General features: G+C 45.2%; 1 pseudogene across 1 annotated transcript; it reads right to left on the bottom strand.

Moving 5' to 3' along the window:
• Nucleotides 1-5: 5 nt before the first annotated feature.
• LOC143274198 (uncharacterized) lies at nt 6-8,437 on the bottom strand (annotated as a pseudogene). The gene is made up of 2 exons (XR_013052645.1): nt 501-8,437; nt 6-307 (listed from the first exon to the last, which is right to left on the bottom strand). The product of XR_013052645.1 is annotated as an uncharacterized LOC143274198 (transcript).
• Between the last annotated feature and the right edge of the window lie 12,289 nt (nt 8,438-20,726).

The raw sequence follows: 20,726 nt of genomic DNA, 5'->3' as shown, positions 1-20,726 counted from the left end.
TAGTCTGTGACCATCTGAGAATGCATCAAAACATGGGAGTATGCCTTGAATTTATTGATATTGGCTAGAAAAACCAATTTTCCTGTGGAGGGGCCCCAAAACAGCTTGACCACACAGCAGCCATGACAGGCTTAGGGGCCTAGACACAGCTTCTGTGACAGGCTTACTGGCAGGCAACACCGAGATCCAGGAAAAGCCATCAGCTGACCCCACCCAGGGATCTACCCAGGGGTGAGGAAGTACCTGACATCCCAAACATTCCAACCATTAGATAAGGTGGCCAGATGTCCCTGAGTCTAGCACACACCTGTTTTTGTTTTATTGCTTTTTGTTTGTTTGTTTGTTCGTTTTTGTTTTTCGAGACAGGGTTTTTCTGTGTAGCTTTGCACCTTTCCTGGAACTTACTCTGTAGCCCAGGCTGGCCTCAAACTCACAGAGATCCACCTGCCTCTGCCTCCTGAGTGCTGGGATTAAAGGCATGCAAGCCACCACCGCCCAACCTATTTTTGTTTTACAGATACCCCTAGACAAATGTCAGCCAATCAGGGTCCTGAACCCTGGAAATCCCTCACCCCAACCTCTGCTATGATAAAAACTCTGCCCCACCTGAGCTTAGGGCTCTCTGTTCTCACCACTGCGGTGGACAGACAGACCAAGCTCGGAGCTTGAAGAGAATAAAGGCTCTTTGCTTTTACATGTGGGATTCGGTCTCCATGGTGGTCTTTTGGGGGTCCCCACAATCTGGGAATTGTTAGTTATTTAGCAGCGCTCTTACCCTGCGAGGAAATGTCACGAAACATGACAAAATCTGCTAATAAGAGTTTTATTAAGAGGAAAGAGACAGACGAGTGCTCAGGCCTGTGGGAGAAACACGTGTGAAAAGAAGAAGAAGGAGGAGGAGGAGGAGGAGGAGGAGGAGAAGGAGAGAGAAGAGAGCTGGGAATATGGGGCCAGCTTATAAAGGTTGGGTGGCGCACGTGCCTACACAGGTCGACGTAACTACTCCACGCATGCACAGATCACATGGTTGCGTTGTGCACTCTTACACAACCACGCAAAGTCACGGGGTCCTGGTCACGTGAGACACCTTGACCTAGAAATGGCTATTTTGACCTGGAACTGGCTAGGCGGAAGTGTCCAGGTCCGCCGGGCATGATCAAACATGCCCAACCGTGGGGGTGTGCTGTGAACCCATCATCCGTAACATTCCCAAACCAGAAATCGACGAGATGCAATGGTCAAACACACATAGCAGACACATTTCTGATGAAGACTTAAGACCATCTAATTGAATCAGGACCCCTGTCCTGGGACTCCAGCGTCCACTCTGTTCAAAGTTCACAAGGATCACCTGTGTGGATGCACTTTCAAGTGATTCACTTAAGAAGAAGAGGTTTGCCACTGTGTAAGACCCCTCCCCGGTGTCTACATCAACTGATTTCTATCATTTACACAATATAGTCTGTACTACGAATTTTGTTCCTGGCTGAGCCCAATATATTAATGAGCTAGGATCTGAGAGGGACTGTGTAGTCCTACCTGTGATAAGGCTTTGAAGGTGTAGACATTTTGGCTAAAAAAAAAAAAGTTCAAAAAAATTAGAATCCCCAAATGTAACATCAAAATTCATATCCAAATCAACGGATTTCAAGTTGAATAAAAAGATTAAGATAATAATAAATGCTCCAAAATATTAAAATCCATCCTGTGTAGATACTGTATTTGTTTTATCCATTCATTTATATTTTTCTTTTCTTTTTTACACAGGACTTATTATGTAACACTGTGAGACCAAAATGCTTTCACCCTAAAACTAAGGCCTAAGATTTCTCCTTTTGGGAATAGGCCATTAGTTACTGAAACTAGTCAGTTCAGATTCCAGAAACCAGGAAGTATAAAAGTACAGTCACAAGATAGTCACGAGGTAATGCCTGCTGGACTATGGAATGTCCTCTCCCTGGTTTCCAGGGTAACTGACCACAGAAATGCCCCCACCTGAGGGCAGCCAATGAGAAATGGTGGCGGGCAACCACTCCCTTAGAAGTAATTTCTAGAAGTCCCTAGAAGCAAGCCAATCAGAATTGTATCCATACTAGCACCCCTAAATAAATGTAACCTTGTGATTTCTCCCTTTAAAAGCTGAGCTTGCAGACAGGTGGGCGCTTCCTCCACCCTCCACTGTGTTGGATGTATTGGACGAAGTCCCTGCCTAGGCTTGGATATCCAGAATTAAACCTTGCTTTTGCATTCTGGCATGCTCGTCTTTGGTGGTCTCTCTGGGGGTCACGATCGGGGCACAACAACACAACCTAGCCTGGAACTCTAACTACAGCCCACACAGGTCATGGACTCACCATACCTGTCTCTACCTCTGAGCACCAAGAATACAGATCTGTGTACACCGCTTTAAAACAAGTCAGAATTCTATAATTATTCTGATTTACTTATGTATTTAAATATTTAGTCTTTTTATCATCTCCAGAATAGTCTCTTGTGTTCCTCCTCAATTATTTCTTTCCTTAGGACCCTGGGATTACTGTCATTTTTGTATTGTTTGGGCTTTGGTTGGATTGATTGGCTGGCTGGCTGGCTGATTTAGACAGGGTTTCATGTGGCCCCGGCTGATTTCAAATGTCAAATTTCAATTTCTTAAACACACCTAAACCTTCTGTAACCTTTTCTTATTTCTCTTTTAACAGTGAACAAAATTAATTTGTTTGGAAAGCCTTATTTATAAGGAACATTTCAGTTCCCTAAAGAATTCTTTTAGAGCCGGGCGGTGGTGGCTCACGCCTTTAATCCCAGCACTTGGGAGGCAGAGGCAGGCAGATCTCTGTGAGTTCAAGGCCAGCCTGGGCTACCAAGTGAGTTCCAGGAAAGGCGCAAAACTACACAGAGAAACCCTGTCTCGAAAAACCAAAAAAAAAAAAAGAATTCTTTTAGAAATTACCAATCAGACATTTCTTCTTAATGCTAGCTAGAAAAGTAGCTCAATAGTAGTGTGTGTATGTGTGTGTGTGTGTGTGTGCGTGCGTGCGTGCGTGTGTGTGTGTGTGTGTGTGTGTGTTTAAACAGTAAGCAAGAGAGGGTAGATAGGAGAGAGAGAAAAACTATACACTATAGGAAAAGGAGTTACTGTACCCAGTGTAGGGCTTTGTTGTTCATACTTCTGCCAAGATAACCACGAAAGCAGAATCTTATCTCAGATTAGTTTCCCTTTAATCATCTGTATCTATAAACAGTAGAGATTCAAAGAATCCTGATGTGCTGGTTCCTTTTATGTCAATTTGACACAAGCTAGAGTCATCTTCAAGAAGGGAGCTTCAATGGAGAACAGGCTGAGTGAGCCATGGGGAGCAAGCCAGTAAGCAGCTCTCCTCCATGGCCTCTGCATCAGCTCCTGACTCCAGGTTCCTGCCCTGCTTGAGAGCCTGCCTTGGCTTCCCTCATTGAACTGTAACTCTGGGTATGAAAGCCAAATTAACCCTTTCCTCTTCAGGTTGCTTTTGGTCATGGTGTTTTGTCCCAGCAATAGTAACCTTAACGAGGACATCTGGGAATTATGGTAACCCTTGACCTCTGAGGTGGGAGCTCTGCTGTGTTGGGCCCCTCCTACACTACAATGGGGCACCATCTATTTGGGAATGAGGTCTGGGGTTCTTTACAACCATGCCTGTCCCCTTATTTAAGGTGAACCCTAAGGGAGCCAGAGTCAACACGTCAAAAACTTTGGGGAAAGAATGGTCGCCTCACCTCGAGGCAGGAATCTTCCATCCAGTACCCTGATGGAACCCCCTGAAGTGATTTCCCCTTTGAAAGTGGGGGTGCATTTCTGGGAGACCTCTGTCCAATTTTGCCAAGCTCTTAAGTGAATAAAGCTGTCTTTGCTTCCAGGCTCCGACTTGAGTAGAAGCCCAGGTGGTGAGAGCTCCCGAGTTCTGTCCCTCTGTGTGTGTCCCTCTGTCCGTCCCTCCGGCCCGCTCTCTTTATCAAGCAAAGGAAGACTGCAAAGTCTGCTGTCCCCAACTGTGACGATGACCTTAGGGTCATTAGGAGACGGTAGATGCTTGTGTGGCGTTAGTGTGTGGAGGATCTGGGGCTCCTGCTATTGCCAGTCTCATTTCTCCTATGTGCAGTATGGGAGCCCACAACTGACTCAGTGTCCCAGTTTGAACCTGAAGTCTATTCTGAGTCAATAGAGTTCAAGCTTGCTTGCTCCAGGGCTGTAAGAAAGTCCTAATTAGCCCATGGGAAGGGACATACTATCTAGCTAGATGCAGGCTGCAGCTGACAGCCAGAGGTACACTGAGAGAGAAAATGAAACTGCCTGCTCCTTGACACAAGGCAGGATAGATGGTGGCTGAATGCCTGCGCTGTGCATTGTTCTACCTCTGTCCTTCAAGACTGTGTATAAGCTGGCTGTGAAATAAACTCGGGGCTGTCCGGCATCCAGCCAGCGGCCCTCAGAGGGCGAGGGTATGCATTCTCCGAGCAGGACGGGCAGAGGTGGAATCTGTGGAATGGTGGCAGGGAGTTTAATCCTACAATTGACAAGCTGAACAAACACCAAAAAGAGAATCTGGAGTTAATTGTTCATTTTAGTCAGAGGAGTTAACAAAAAATTTTTTTCTGGAACACTGGCAGCCAAGGACATACTCTGTGACTCCCTTCCTTCCGAAGCCAAGTTCTTCACTGTGGCAATGTTAAGGTCTCTTCTGCTGGCCAGCAACTTCCAATTTTAACCCACTTTAACCCTTCTGTGTCCTGATACTGCTTGAAAAAATGTTGAATTACCAGCCTGCATATTCTGAAAAGCTTTGACTTTAGAGTAAAAGCCAAAAATGCATTATGTTTTGGAAAAATTATGCTTTTACCTCCACAGGAAAAGAAAAAAATACATGGATTTTGATCATTTGGGTTCATTGGGTTACAAATACTTGTCATCATTTAGGAGAATTGATTACAAATTATTGTTGATTAAGGTAAGAAAAACTGCTGCTAATCTCAAATGTTTCACATTGATACAGGTTTTTATATATTAATGCAAAAATAGGTTTTTGTTATGATATCTGCATACATATCTATATGCTTTTATTCCTGTTTGAAGTGTTATACCTATGCAATGTTCTAAACAGCTGGGAGGAAACCACAAGAAAAAGGACTCTGATGGAAATTTGCATGTTGTCTGAAAAGCAAGAGAAGGCAAAAGACTGGAATGGTGGTAGGAAAGGGAAAAAGGAATTTGTCTATGTCTGGCTGAACCAAAAGAGCAAACATAGGGAAGGGCCTGACCTGAAGGTACATGGTAAGTTGTGGAAGGCCAGAGGGGATGTGAAGGAAAACTGTAAGATGTATTTGGGATTTAACCATATTATGTTAATTCTGGTTGGTTTTCTTCATTTTAAAAATAGCTGATAATTCTTCATTGCAAAATGTTTACGTTAAAAATGGAAATATATACCCTTTCAATTTCTTACTGTTGACTCTTTGGAAATGAAAAATGAAAAATCCATAATATAGAGATCACAAATAATGAGTCACTAAGAGAGAAAATCAGTTTGTACCTTTTATATTGTTTTTTATTAATTTGTAAAGGTTTTGTGTATAAGAATGCCTGCCAGCATACATGTATGTGTACCACATACGCAGCTGATACCCACACGAGTCAAAAGAGGGCATCAGCTATCCTGGAATTAGAGTTCCCGATGTTTGTGAGCCACTAAGTGGGTGCTGGGAAGCAAACCTGGGTCTTCTGTAAGAGCCTCGGGGGCCAAGAAGCACAGAGCCACCTCTCAGCTCCTGGTTCGTGCGTTTGTAGATTTCCCTCAAGATACATATGTCATAGGACAAGATGTACTCATTGCACTAGACTTTTCGTACTGCTTTAATTTGTAAGTTTTCTCTAAATTAGAAATTTTCACATGACTTTAAAAATAATTGGCATGGCTGGGTGTGGTGGCACAGGCCTTTAATGCCAGCACTTGGGAGGCAGAGGCAGGGGATCTCTGAGTTTGAGGCTATTCCAAGTCACCCAGGGCTACTTAGTGAGACTCTGTTTCTACAAAAGAAATTAATTTTAAAAATTGGCTTGTTTTCTGTTGCTTTTTTGTTCTTTATTACATTCGTGTGCATGTCCATGCATGCTATGGTTTGCACATGAAGGTCGAGAGTTCTCTCTTGTTACCAGGTGAGTCCAGGAAAATAACTCAGATTATCAGAATGGACAGCAAACTCACAGGCTGTTTTTGATTTGGGTTTTGTTTCTTAATCCGTTTGCTTGGTTTGGCTTCTATTGTTGTTGTTGTTGTCGTCATCATCATCATCATCATCATCATCATCATTATTATTTGATTCTCACTACATAACCTGGAATGTCCTCGAACCCATGGCAATCCTGTCTCTGCATCCTGAGTACTGAGATTAAAAGCATACGTCACCACTTTCAGCCTCAAAGTGACGAATAATCTCACTCAGCAGTTAAGACTGTGTCCTGCTCTTGCAGGACTCAAGTTCAGCTCTCAGGCCTCACAACCACCTGTAACTCCAGCTTCACAGAATCCGACCCCTCTTCTGGTCCCTACAGGCACCTACACACAAGTGGCATATATCGTCTCATATTTCATTGCAGAATAAATAAAGCACATAACAGTACATAAATAAAAACAAGTCTTAAATTTGTTTCTATTTATAACATTTTAAATTTTTTGATCTAATATGTACTAGTTTCTAAATCTTATTTATTTATTATTATTAGTAGTAGTAGTAGTAGTTTTTCAGCAGTATCTATTAGCCTTGTCTGGCTTACAATTTACTATGTACACCAAGCTGTCCTCAAACTCACAGATATCTGCTGGCCTCTGCCTCCCAAGTACTGGGATTAAAGGCGTGTGCCACCATGCATGGCTGTCCTGATTGTACCCAAGTGTTTTAGGCAGTGATAGATTACTCTTGATAGACAAGCGTTCTACAAGGCTCTTCTCCCCCCTGCTGTTCACTCTGACATGTTTCTTTGGACCTGAGGCTCCTGGGGCTGACTGCTCATATTCCACTGTTTATGTTCTCTCCAGACGTGTCTTTTCATGGCTTCCGACTGAAGTCAAATGGCATTGCTTCTCTCAGTATTTATGTGGATTATCCCCCACTGCACAGTCTCAGGGGTGCTACAAAGGTGTATAATGAAAGACTGTCTGAAGTCCCTAACATAGATATGTGTGCTGTCACGCTTGTGAAGGAAATTATCACAATGTTACACTAGTGAAGTTTTTCCTTGTGAGACCTCAAGTGTGACTGATCGTTCCTGAAGCGACTAAAGGCTTTCCCATGCTGTGCGCATTGATAGGGTTTTTCTCCACTGTGGGTCCTTTCATGTTCCAGGTACTGGAACAGCTGAACGCTTTCCCACACTCTGCACATCCATAAGGTTTCTCTCCAGTGTGAGTTCTTTTATGTATTCGAATGGAACTGAAACTCATAAAGACTTTCCCACACTCCTCACATCCATAAGGTTTCTCTCCAGTGTGAGTTCTCTGGTGCCTTTGGAAGGAACTAGAGCGATTAAAGGCTTTGCCACACTTTGTGCACTCATACGGCTTTTCTCCGGTGTGGATAATTTTGTCTCTGGAAAGCACTGGGGCAGCCGAAGGCTCTCCCACCCTCCTGGTAGGGGAACGGTTTCTCCCCGGTGTGGGTCCTCTTGTGTTCACGGATGGAACTGGAGCTAGTGAACGCTTTCCCTCACAGTCTACATCCATAAGGTTTCTCTCCACTGCGGATCTTGACATGCATCTGAAGGTACGTCGAACAGGTGAAGGTTTTACCACACTCTGACATTCAAAGGGTTTCTCTCCAGTGTGAGTTTTCCATGCCTTTGAAAGGAACTGGGACAACTGAAAGATTTCCCACACTCCTTACATTCATAGGGTCTCTCCAGTGTGGGTTCTTTCATGTCTTTGAAGGGAATTTGGACTACTAAAGGTTTTACCACATTGTTTACATTCATAGGGTTTTCTGAACTGTGCAGTTTTTCATGTATCTGAAATGAAACCTGACTAATAAAGGATTTTCCGCACTCCTTACACTTATAAGGCCCATTTCCAGGGTGAGTTATCATGTGCCGTTGAAACATAGAGAGCGAGAGGAAGGCCTTCCCACATCCCTCACATTCCCGAAGTACATGCTCTCTGGTGTGGATTTTTACGTGGATTCGAAGAGAACTTAAACTCCCAAAGCCTTTCCCACATGTTTTGCACTTAAAAGGTCTTTCTTTGGTGTGAGTCACTAAATGTCTTCGCAAAGAACTTGAACCATTAAAGCCTTTCCCACATTCCTTACATTTGTAGCGTCTACCTTCAGGATGAACACTGTCTTGGATTTGGAAAGCTCCAGAAGTTCTTTCAGCCTGACCAGGGTAACTGGTTTTTTTTTTTTTTAAAGATTTATTTATTTATTATGTACACAGAAGTGGGCGCCAGATCTCATTACAGATGGTTGTGAGCCACCATGTGGGTGCTGGGAATTGAACTCAAAACCTCTGGAAGAACAGCCAGCGCTCTTAACCGCTGAGCCATCTCTCCAGCCCCAGGGTGACGGGTTTTATCTTGAGTGTGCACTTCTTCCTGGGTCTGAAGTGAACTGGGAGATGTAAAGGCTTCTCCACACTCCTTAGATTTATAAAGTCCGTGTCCACTGTATGTTCTCACATGTCTTTGAAAGCTTTCAGAAGAAGTGAGCAATGCTCCCCATCTTTTACATGTGTACTGGGTCTCCCTAGTTCGAATCCTTTTGACTTCACGTTGCTTGGCTCCCTGTGTCTTGTCGCCGTCTTCTTGATGCTCACAGGGTTTGTGCTCAGTGTGAATGCCCATGTACCTGTGAAGAGATTCATGAGCAATCAAGACTTCCCCACACACAGTGCACTCACAGCCTTGCCCTTCAGCTTCCCCGCTCAGACTGAGATCTGGAATCTGGCTTCCTTCATGCCAATCATATTCTTTTCTTTCTGAAAATCTCTCTGCCACAAGACTTCTGTAAAAAGAGAGAGAGAGAGAGAGAGAGAGAGAGAGAGACATTATTACTGTGTTAATCAGCTGTTTTCTTTCTTTTTTTTATCAACTAGACACAAACTAGTCACGTGGGAAAGGAACCTCAGCTGAGAACTGACTGCCTTCATCAGACTGGCCTGCGGGCATGTCTATCTGGTATTTTCTGGATTAATGATCAGGAAGGCCCAGCTCGCTATATACGGTTACTCCAGACAGGTGGTCCCAGTTACATAAGGAGGAAGGCTGAACGAGCCATGGAGGGCAAGCCAGTAGGCAGCGTTCCTTCATGGCCTCGGCCTAAGTCCCCAACTCAAGCTCTTGCCATGACTCCCGCAGTGATACACTGTGCCCAGCAAGTACAAGATGAAATAATCCTTTCCTTCCACGGTGCTTTTGGTTAGTGTCTTAGTTCTTAAAATCTTATATTCATTAGCATGAACTACACTCGTGCTGTTAACTCTGTTGGGAAAAAGGAAGGCTCTTGAAATTTCGTGGGCTCTGTAAAGTGTTTGATTGCAGCTAGTATCAAAACACTAGAATTCAGATGTGGGGACTCTTGACAGTGACCAAAACTGACATAGCATATATGTAAAAAATTAAGGCTATATTTATTAAAAAATTGTTGGAAGGACAAGTATATTTGAAGCAGGACTTATTATTACTTGTGTTTTTTTTTAATTTCATGACAATATATCTCTACAGTCCCAGATACTAAAAAATTTGAGCAGATGAATCATTTGAATCCATAGGTTGAATCTAACTTCAATGATATCTTGATAAACCATGAGATCTATGATTTTAATAAAAATATATATTCATGACTTACTCTATTTCACACTAGTGGGAACTATTTCCCCTAATGAGTTCAAAGTACCTGAGGTTTGTTCCAGGATTTCTGTACTGATCTTCAATGTGCTGACCTTCCCACTGTATTCCTAAAATGTAGACCAGAGAAAACAGCAGAAATTACCATACTTGGAAGAGTTATTGAATTCTGTTTTCATGGTACACAAGGCCCTGCTGATTTATCCAAAGTATTCTCTCTGTATGCTAAATCACTGAACACCATTGCTAATATGACACATTTCCTTTAAATGATGAAGGGAAGGAGGAAGGAATGGTGTCCTCTTTACCTACAGCAGTCAGGTTTCTGACTGTTTCCAACATCACATCCCTGTAGAGATAGATTCTCCTGAGCAGGATCCAGCAGAGTCCATTCCTCCTGGGTGAAGTTCACAGCCACATCCTCAAAGGTCAGTGGCCCCTGCAACATCCCCCATGATGCACAGGCGAGCGAGACAGATCGCACTGGGTAGCTACACTCGGTGTATGAGCAATTTCTCAGGTTCTGATCCATACACGTTTATTGATGACTTTATCAGAATCCTGCCCTCTGGCTCCATTAACATCGCCTCACAGAACAAATTACAGAAACAAAATATTGACAAGGACAACAGCAGAGCAGGGACACCCCTCGGACAGCAGGAGACGGGGGAGACTTGATCCTGAGTCACTTGTAGTTCCCCTTTCTACCAATGTCTGGTTCTGTTCTAACACGGCTCTGCTCATGAGCGAGGTAGCGTGACAGTACTTAGAATGCTTTCCTGTAGAAATGCCGTCAGGGAGCAGAAACGGCTAAGCAGGGCCAGCGCTGGCTGGGAAGCCTGACAGGCTGAGTTCAATCCAGAGGACCCATGTGGCAGAAGGAGAGACCGACTCCTGAAAGCCGTTCTTTGATGTCCAGGTGTGAGCAATGGTACACACATGACCACACACACACACACACACACACACTTATTAATGAATCTCTAACATATGTACATACTTGCACTATTCCATTTTCATACCTGTGGATTTTAGCTTATTGTGTATAAGATTAAGATTGTGGAAATGTGTATCATGTTTCCTCTACAAATTTCATTAAGTACACACAAAGCCAACGAGAACACTCCACTCTTCTAAAGGTGACATTCTTTATTAAGTTCTGTCAGATGTGTATGAAGAAAGGAAAAATGGTACAAAATCTTAGAAAGAACCCAGGTCACCAAGACATCAACCAATGGAAGAGTACAAAATTCTGGAAATCCTCTAGGAAACATTTTAGGAATCTAATGAGGAGGATCAAATGTTAGGAACTGACTCAGTGGTAGAGCAGATTATCATAAATGAAGACTTGGATACCACTCCAAGCACTGGAAAAATAATTCAGGGAATGTCTACCACTGGTCAAAGCCTTCTGCTCAAGAAAGCAGCGACAGGCTGGAGAGATGGTTCCCTGGTTAGGCACATTTACTGCTCTTTCAGAGGACCTGAGTTCAGTTCCCAGCTGCCGGGGACCAGCCTCAGCAGTTTCGGGGGTCTGAAGGATGGGATACCCGGAAGGCGCAATAACGAACGACTCAGAGACAATGTTCGTGCAAGCTGACAGGTCACTTCGGGCTTCTGCAGCTGCAGAGTTTCTTTTGCTTTCCAGGCTTCTCTTAGCTTCTGCTTTTGCCCTGGTAACCTCAGTCTTTTATTATCATAAGAAAAGGGGGGACAGAAAGAAAAGGGAAATCACCCAATATAAAATGTTGTCATGATTCCAAAGATTATTCGTAGAAAATCACCAATATATTCTTCATCATCTTTTACTAAACACAGGAACTATCCCAGACTTAACACTAAAGCAACCATAGTCTATTTCTTATTTTTGGTGATTATACAATCTTCTGAGCACTTGACCCAAAGGCTAGCAACATGCAATTTCACAAAAAAAGGTAAAAATAAGAACAGTGGTCAATGTAGCAGACAGTCGTTTCCTTCTCACACAGCCTGCTCCAACCTCAAGACCCCTGAAGCCACCTAAGTTCCTCCTCAGCCCTCCGAAAACACCAAGCCCCAGGACTGGTGGGCTACAATGACCTCAGACAAGAATCTGTCCCTGCAAGTCAGCGACTTCTGTCCTTCTATATCCAACAATTCCAAGGAAGCCCTGATCCAATTTTCAGAGCTTCCATGAAAGGAAGCTCACCTTTCCTGGCAGCTCTTTTCAATCTAGGAACCCAATAAAGCTTGTAGCAATCACTCCAATCATTGCCACATTATCTCTACACTCCTTCAGGAGGAATAAAAACTATCTGGATTAAAGTTGCCATCTCCCTTTCTTGGTGGAGGCCCCTATTTTCCTCCTATTCCAGGTTCCCACACTTTGAGTTTGTCATCCCATCTATATGTTACTCCATCCACAGTCTTCAGCCAATACCCCTTAGGTTCTCAAGTTTTACACAATGCCCTTGGAATATCCTCAGAAACTGAATTATTCATCATGGCCAATTTGAGTCCAGTGTGTTGATACACATCATACCATGTGCTATAGTTGACCCCACATTCAGTACAGTTTATCCAAGCCTGAAAAGCTTCCCCAGGCTGCAGGTTCTTTCCCATGAACTGCATAACTGCCTGGGTGATCATTTCTGTATAATTTCCCATGTAATTTACTTCACTCCTTTTCTGTATCACAGAAATCACCATTGGTCTAAGAACACAGAACATGAAGATCAGATAGAAGAAAAAGACTAGCATTACAAGAAGTATTTATATGGAGGAGGGACATGACATGTGCATGCCATAAAGCATGACCTTGGGACACATAGGCATGTCTGCCTTGGCCCTCTAGAGGCATGCTAAACTGAAGATCCAGAGGGGAACACACGGAGGGTTGATGGTCCTCAATCTCGGGTCTGCTTTTCTCCAGTCTCTGCTGGCAGCACGTCAGCCATCTTATATACCATCCCCGGCACCAGTGTTCACATCAAGCAGCCGGTGACTCTGGCCCCAGAGGATCCACACCCTCTTCTAGCCTCTACAGGCACTGTTTTCATGTGCACAAGCCCGCACACATAATTTAAAAAATAAAGTATTTTTTAAAAGAAAAAAGCAACTAGCTGTATGCACACAGTGGTACATAACAGCATATTCCTACAGAGCAGGATCACTTTAGTCCAGAAGATTCAAGACCAACCTGAGAAACAAGAGCAAGAACTCGTTTCCAAAAGTAAAATGAAAACAAGTGATGGACTGCTCACCAAAACCAAGATTATTATTCCAAACATTTGAGTAGCAGACGTGTAGAAGGGACAGGAAATGGCCTCGGCTGGTCAGCATTTATATGGAAAATGGATTAATGACAAAGCATACTCGTACACTCAGAGGAAAGGACCAAGAACATTTTTCTAAGGATAAGGAAAACATCTGCTACCCAGATGAAAACAAGCTATAATTCCTTCTAGTTCACGGGCACTAGTCAACTGACAATAGTTCAAGGTTGAAAATATAACTGCAGAACTTACGCATGTCAGAGACAAGTGCCATTTCATGAAAGAACAAACACAATTATTGTGACACACACACACACACACACACACACACACAAGAACACAGAAGAAGGTGTGGTGGTGTTGGTAATTAGTAAGACTCAGAAGTTTGGGAGAGGAGAATCATCATTCTGAGACCAATCCAATCTAACCTGAGACTAGGCTAAGACACAATGAAACTGTCTCACAATAAAACATGCAAAAAACTTCCCTTAAAAGAATAACTGTGGGTGACAGGCTGGGAGGAACAGAGAGGCACACACACAGAGATCTCTGAGGAGAAAACACGCTGATGGGAACTAGTATGGTGAGCAAATGTATGGTGTGGTATGAGGGAGAGAGAGACAGAGTGGTTCATGTCCTGTGGACACAGGAATGCCAGAAGAGGTGAAAGTGGTGAGGAGCGGGCTGAGGTGGGTGGGTTTGATTGCCACCCAGGACCATGTCTGGGCCTGGGCTGCTGCTGAAGCCCATGTCTGGGTCCCTGAGCCTGATGTAGCTGTAGTCTGTGTTGACGTCAGTGCTCCTGATACCACCGAAGGCCCAGAGGAAAGGGCTGCACAGGGTGGGCCTCCCCCTGCCCCCCCCCCTCACCGCCGCAACACTAGGGAGCACCGGTCCTGCCCCTCACAGACTGAGGCACTCAGGAGAAATGTCCTACAACCTCTCCTGGGCAGCACGATAGAGTCAACCCTGTTCACAAGGGCATGGGCGAGCTGGCGCTTAGGGCGTGAGAATGGGGGAGCAGGCTGCGCCCCCTCATCTGCCATGTGGTGGCATGGATGAGGGAAAGATGCCCTCCACCCCTCGCCCCTTGACACCTGCAACAGGTGGGGGACCTGACGCACCCCTCACCAGCTGCAGCACTCGGGAGAACCGGCCCTGCGCCTGGCCTGGGCGGCACAGTACCCCTGACCGGTTAGGCAGGGGTGGGGGTGAGCCAGTCCTTAGGGCACGAGAGGGACACAGCTGGCACCGCCTCCCTTGTCTGCCATGGGGTAGTGGGGTCCGGGGGAAAATGCCCTCCCCCTCTCCCTACTGCCTCCAGACGGCAGGGAGCTGACCCTCCCTCCCCTTTGCCATCTGCAGCACTGGTCAGAGTGGACCCTGCCCTTCGTCTGGGCAGCGCGGCAGCGCCCACCCCACCCCACCCGGGGGTGAGGGGGGCAGGTGAGCGGACTCCAAGAGTATGAGCATGGGAGCTCTGTCCCAGCACCTCATCTGCCATAGGGCTGCATGGGCGGGGGAGAGATGCCCTCCCCAAGCCGGGTGGGAGGGCTGGCCCTGAGGGTGGAGAGCTGTCCTGCCCCTCATCAGCTGCAGCACTCGCGAGAGTGGCCCCTGCACCTCGACTGGGCCACACAGTAGAGCTGGCCCTGATGGTGTCGAGGTGGGAGAACCAACCCAGGAGGATGAGAAGGCAGAAGAACCAGCAGCCACCCCTCGCTCATCGCTGCAAGGGTGCACTAGCCGGGGCAGTACTGGAGAGCTCCCCCTGGTGGTGAGGATGAGGGAGAGCTGGCGGGCTGACAAACCCTGCAACTACCCAGGCCCAGAACCAGGGTTATGAGCTGGCCCATCCCAACATCCACTCCATCTATGATCTGCTGGAGCATGGGAAGCGGCCCGTCCTGCAGACCCAAAGCTGCAGGATCTCCACAACACAGGGAAACAGCAGGATATCCAAGAGGAGCCCCAGGGAGGGCCCAGCATCCATAGTGTAATAGAAACCAGAGGCCTGGAACCAGACCAACGACTTTGCAATGAACACTTACAAGTAAAGATATATGGACAAAGGGATACTGTGTGACTCACTGGGCCACAAGACAGCTTCCACGATGAGATTTTTCCTTTTTTTTTTTCTTTTTTTCTCTTAAATTTTATTTTATTTTATTTTGTGGGGGAGGTTGCAAGGGCAGAGGGAGGATACAAAGGGATGGGGAAATGAATGAGATCAAGATGTATGATGTGAAAGACACACAAAATAAAAATAAAAAGAAAATTTAAAACAAAAGAGTAAATGTGACAGATTTACTCTTAATAAAATTTAATTTAATTTTTAAAAAATATTTATTTATTTATTATGTATATGGTGTTCTGCCTGCAGTCCAGAAGAGGGCGCCGGATCTCATTACAGATGGTTGTGAGCCACCATGTGGTTGCTGGGAATTGAACTCAGGACCTCTGGAAGAGCAGCCAGTGCTCTTAACCTCTGAGCCACCTCTCCAGCCCAAAATTTAATTTTAATAGTTTTAAATTTTAATAATAAAAAATTATTAAACAATTAATAAATTTTAAACTTAATCTTAATAAAAGGAGTTCAAGGACAGCAAGAGTGGAAGAGAGTTTCTGGGATGCCTGTGAGATCGAATAAGGCTGAGTAGCTGGCCAGGAGCACACACCTTTAATCCCACACGTGGGAGGCAGGAACGCAGAGCTCTCTGAAAGTGTGAGGCCAGTCTGGTCTACATAGCACATTCCCGGCCTATAAGTAAGACCCTGTCTCTAAAAAGCAGTATGTGTAGAATTAAAATGAATATATTATTTTTAAATTGTGAAAGTGTCTGTTGTAGTCAACAAGGCTGAGAGGAGTTGGAGATCCAAAGAGCGCTTTGACATCAGACATGGAGATGCAGAGTCTGAGTCTGCCCAGCTGGTGTTCGCTCTTGCTTTGGTTCAGTATTTCCTCACTGTGCTCCCTTTGGAACTGTAATGTATATCCTGTGCCATTATATGTTGGAAGTATGTGATGTGCTTCTTCATTTTGATTTTACAGGGGATTACAGTTAAAAGATTGCATGAGTCTAAGAAGGGACTTTGAACTTTGGACTTTTCAACATTGTCGAGACTGTGGTAGACTTTGGGGACTTCTGAAGATGGACTGAATGTGTTTTCCATTATGGTGTGGTCACAAGCCTATGGGGACCAGGGAGTGGAGTGTGGTGATGTGAATAGGAGTGGGCATGGGGGGGCACTATTAGAAGGTGTGGGGCTTGTTGGAGTAGGTGTGGCCTTGTTGGAGGAAGTGTGTCACTGTGGGGTGGGCTCTGAGGTCTCAGATGCTCAAGCTAGGCCTAGTGTGGCAACAGTGTCCTCCTGCTGCCTGGGGATCAAGATGTAGAACCCTCAGCTCCTTCTCCAGCACCATGTCTGCCTGCACACCGCCATGTCTGCCTGCACACCACCATGTCCCACCATGGCGATAATGGACTAAAACCTCTGAAACTGTACGCCATTTAAATGTTTTCCTTTATAAGAGTTGCCATGGTCTTGGTGTCTCTTCACAGCAATAGAAACCTGAACTAAGACACTATCTAACACTTAACAAGAACATACCAGAGACCAGGTCCATCTCCTTGGTAATGAGGAAAGAGCCACACAAAATGACGAGCAACTGACACTACCTACTAGGCAAACAGACCACGGCAAGAGCTGATGACCACACAGAACAAACATAGCTCAGCATGAATGAAAGGGGTCAGCTAACGGGCTGTAACTAGACTTCCGTAACTACAGCACAGCACTTTGTTGTTGTTGTTTGTTTGTTTGTTTGTTTTGAGACAGGGTTTCTCTGTGTAGCTTTGGAGCCTCTCCTGGAACTCACTCTTTAGCCCAGGCTGGCCTCGAACTCACAGAGATCTGCCTGCCTCTGCCTCCTGAGTGCTGGGCTTAAAGGAGTGTGCCACCACCCGGCTGAGCGCAGCACTTTTAAGGACAGAGTAATTATAACAGACTTATACTTGAAGGCTGATACAAGACAACAGGAGTGGCTTTTCCATAAGACCAAAAAGTGAACTTTAAAAAGCCAAAACAGATGTTGGAGTTGGGGAGGGGTGTGCACGGGATGTCTTCAACCTCAGATACTGACATGTGTGAAACAAACCTCGACAAAGAGACCGCTGAACACTTCGTCAGTGTGATGCCACTATCCATCCACCGAGCCGCCAGCAGGCCCAGGTAAGAGAACACCACTTACGATGGCGTTCTCTTAACTAAGCTAAGATGGCGGAGCTGTGGTACAGCTCAGGGACAGACACTTCCTAACTTGACTAAGACCCTGGACTCGATCTCTAACACGGAAAAGACAAGACAACAGAGATTATAAAATATAACGAAGGAATGTGGACAGTGGTCACCAATGGGGCCAATGGAGATGAGTCGGGTACGGCGTAATTAGGAGACTCGAACATCTACCCAAGGAGCAATTATGAATCTTGGCAGAAATTCAAAGGGCATTCCACATGGCTGTCATTATGAAATGTCTGCAAACCATTTTTATTCATTCCCTGAGAATGCTTTTCCTGATATAAAGTTAAAAAGTAGGAACTTACAGTGTAGCTCACTGGTCCAGTATGGCTCAGAGTACATGAGGACACATACAAATCAAAACATACAAAATCAGCCAGGTGTGGTAGTACACGCCCTTAATCCCAGCACTCAGCAGGCAGAGGCAGGTGGATCTCTGTGAATTCCAGGCCAGTCAAGGCTACAAAGTGAGATCCTGTCTCAAAATAAATAATAAACTCAAGAATGAGTAAGGTTAAAAAATAATTTAATTTGTACTTTTCATTTACTATATAATGTGGCAACCTGGGGTTCAAACTCCCAGATGTCTCAACAAAAACCACACAGAAGAGCGCCAGTTGGGAAAATCTGCAGTGAGCAGCCGGGCAAGGTGCAGGTCAGGGTGGGCCAGACGGCCTGGGAGGTATGGGTGCTCCTGACACCCTGACAGCCTGAGTTCATCCACAGACCCACACACAGGAAAGACTCCCCTAACTTGTCCTCTAAGCACACCTCAACATACACACATGGCACAGAGTGAACATGCACACACAAACACAAAGTAAATAAAGGTCTAAACCCCCCCCCCAAGGGCATGCTGGCCACCGGGCAGCACAAACTGAGTAGGCCTGAGCAGGACCAAAATGCCGTGAGAGTAAGGAAGGCATCTGGCCTGAGATTTCAGACTTCCCTTGTGGCTAAGGGTGAGCGAGGGAAGAGGGAAGAGGTCAGGTGTGGGAGCAGAGGCTTGCAAATACTGAATGCCCAGCCCCCAACAAAGGATGGAGTGTGTATGCTTCCTGCTGCTTTATCCAGATGTGGTGAAGAAACAAAAGCCATTAGGGGACCCTCATTTCCATCCCCAGCATGGGAAGGAAGATAGGACAGATGATGGACAGACAGACAGAAGATGGACAGGCTGAAGTCATACTTCATATCTGTGGGATCTGATTCCAGAAACCCCCAAGATGCAGGTGTTGAAGGCTTTTATAAAAACTGTATAATGTTGGCAGGCTGGGGGTCAGCTCAGCTGATGAAGCTTGTCTAAGATGTGAGACACCCTGGATTCCATCACAGGACTACATAAACGGGGCATGGTGGCAACCTCTAACCCCAGGACTCAAGAGTAAAGGCAGAGAGATCCCAAATTCAAGACCAGTCTTAGATACATATCCAGTTTGAGGCTAGCCTGGGCTACATGAGAACCTGTTTAAAAAAAAAATTGTATAGTTTTGCATATAACTTATGTATGCTGCCCTCCTGTATACCGAAATCACTTCTAGGTGACTTATAAGGCCTAATAAAATGTGAATGTATATAGAGTTTTTACAGCAGATTGCTTATGGTTTAGTGACCGGAACAAAGCCTGCACATACTCAGATTAAAGATGCAATAATGAAAACCTCCCGCCATTACCAGGTTTCCACCCCTTCCATATTTTGTGTTGGAAATACCTCTAGTGCACTTGAAGAGGGAGACCTTATGCAGTGGGCGAGCAAGCCACGAGAGCGCACTGGGCAGTGGGGGACCAAGCTATTCTAAAGCGGCCCAGAGAGAAGCAGGCAGGACTCTACCTTCATACCCCTCCCTGAGAGGACACCAAGGGCCACCTTAGACATGGATGGGGCTCCCAGCAGACACTTAGACTGACAGCTCAACTGTAAGGAAGAGAGAATTCTGTTATTTATGTATTACCCGCTCTTAGGTATTTAATGTAGCAACACAAAAAGACAAGCCTTACACACACAAAATTAAAATCCCGGCACCAGACAATTTCACTTTAAAATGTTTTTTATTAACTACTTTAGAAAAAAATTGCCAGCATTACATTACAATTTTTTTTTTTTCAAAATAATGAAAGGGGATTGAAAGCAGGCCCTCATACATGCCAGGAAGTATACTACCCCTGGGCTATATATGTACCACTGAGAGAGTAATTCCACAAAGGCAAAATTATCCTCATCAATCTGTGCCTGAGGCAGGCAGATCACTAGCCTAAGGTAAGCCAGGCCTACATAACAAGACCTTGTCTCAAAGTTACCCAGGTGCCACCCCAGCACGGCCACAAGCTTAAAAAGAACGAAGAAGGATCGTCCCGGGGTGGGAGAGAGGGCTCGAACGGCAGCCTGCCTGTAACTCCAGCGCCCTCTTCTGGTCTCCTCGGGCACAAATAAAAATCAAAGTACCGCGACTCTGGAATGCCGGAAGTAACATGGCATGTGCGAAGGAGCCGAGGAGCTGGTACTAACACAGCCCGTAGTTCTGTGACCGGAGCCAAGGCCATCCAACAGAGCTGGACGGCGTTAACTGTGCCAAAAGTCCTGGTCTGTGCACGCACAGAAGCAAATGGCAGCCGGTGTGATAGAGAGCCCGCACATCAGCACTCGGAGGGGGAGAAAGCAGGACCACCCTGCGGTCAAGGCCATCATGGACTGACTACCTATGGAGCTCCAGGGCCGGACTCTAGAGCAAGACCCTGCCCCCAAAACAAAAACAAAAAAGAAAAGGAAATTAGATGGAAATCTTACAACTGCCACAAATTAACTCAAAAATGTATCATACACCTTCATTGTAAAACTCAGAACTGAAAATTTCTAGAACACAAAAGTAGAAAAACTAAGTGACCTTAGATCCGGCAATGAAGTGTCAGAATGTGCACAAAAGTGTGATCCATGAATGTGCAAATACACTGAAATAAAATTTCTGCTCTGCCATATAAGCAGAAACATAAGAGAAACAAAATAGCACATTTGCAAACTATGTATTTGACAAAATACTGACATCGAACTCCGGAAACTGAAAGACAACGATGTGGTAGAACACATCTGTCTTTCATCCTGGTACTCAGAAGGCAGAGGCAGACAGTAAACCTGAGCCTGGTGGTAGTGGCACACACCTCTAATCCCAGCACCCGGAAGCAGAAGCAGGGGGATCTCTGAGTTCAAGGCCAACCTGGTCTACAGAGCTAGTTCCAGGACAACCAGGGCTACACAGAAAAACCCTGTCTCAAAAATTTTTTAACCTTATTTTATGTATATGAGTATTT

The sequence above is a fragment of the Peromyscus maniculatus genome, chromosome 7, assembly GCF_049852395.1.
Source record: "Peromyscus maniculatus bairdii isolate BWxNUB_F1_BW_parent chromosome 7, HU_Pman_BW_mat_3.1, whole genome shotgun sequence".
Taxonomy (NCBI): domain Eukaryota; kingdom Metazoa; phylum Chordata; class Mammalia; order Rodentia; family Cricetidae; genus Peromyscus; species Peromyscus maniculatus.
Note: the sequence above shows the minus strand (reverse complement) of the source record. Positions and strands in the feature narration are given on the sequence as shown.